The 465-nt window shown below is 53.8% G+C and overlaps 1 protein-coding gene across 1 annotated transcript in view; it reads left to right on the top strand.

Moving 5' to 3' along the window:
* LOC107706750 (CAP-Gly domain-containing linker protein 1-like) overlaps positions 1 to 465 on the top strand; it is a 19,218-nt gene that overhangs the window by 12,526 nt on the left and 6,227 nt on the right. The window lies entirely within an intron of this gene.

The raw sequence follows: 465 nt of genomic DNA, 5'->3' as shown, positions 1-465 counted from the left end.
ACTGCTTCGTGTGTGACGAGTCTAGCGTGCTCTCGTGAGCTTTTTGTGTTGGCGGATGGCGCTTCAGCAGTGGTCGTTCCTGTGTCGAGTGGGTTGTGCACTTCAGGCTGCACTACCCCCTGTCATGCTGCAAATGGCCGTTTCCCTTGTGCGTCTCAGCACGTAAAAGGGCATTTCCCTAAAAGAGCAATTTCTCTAAAAGAGTACAATAAGCGGGTGTGTCTTTGTAAACGGACATCACCCTGGCTTATCAGGCACAGGGTGTGCCCTGCCCGCTCAGGTTGCGAGGTCACTCTACTAGAAGTGTTGCATCCTCCTTGGCGCTGGCTCGTTGCGCCTCGCTGACAGATATTTGTAGAGCTGTGGGCTGGGCGACCACCAACACGTTCGCTAAATTCTATAGCCTTCGTGTGGAGCCGGTATCCTCCTGTGTTCTCACCTCAAACGGGTAGAAGCACTGAGAGG

Source organism: Sinocyclocheilus rhinocerous, unplaced genomic scaffold (genome assembly GCF_001515625.1).
Source record: "Sinocyclocheilus rhinocerous isolate Xijiao unplaced genomic scaffold, SAMN03320098_v1.1 scaffold864, whole genome shotgun sequence".
Taxonomy (NCBI): domain Eukaryota; kingdom Metazoa; phylum Chordata; class Actinopteri; order Cypriniformes; family Cyprinidae; genus Sinocyclocheilus; species Sinocyclocheilus rhinocerous.
This window is presented reverse-complemented; position numbering and strand designations above follow the sequence as displayed.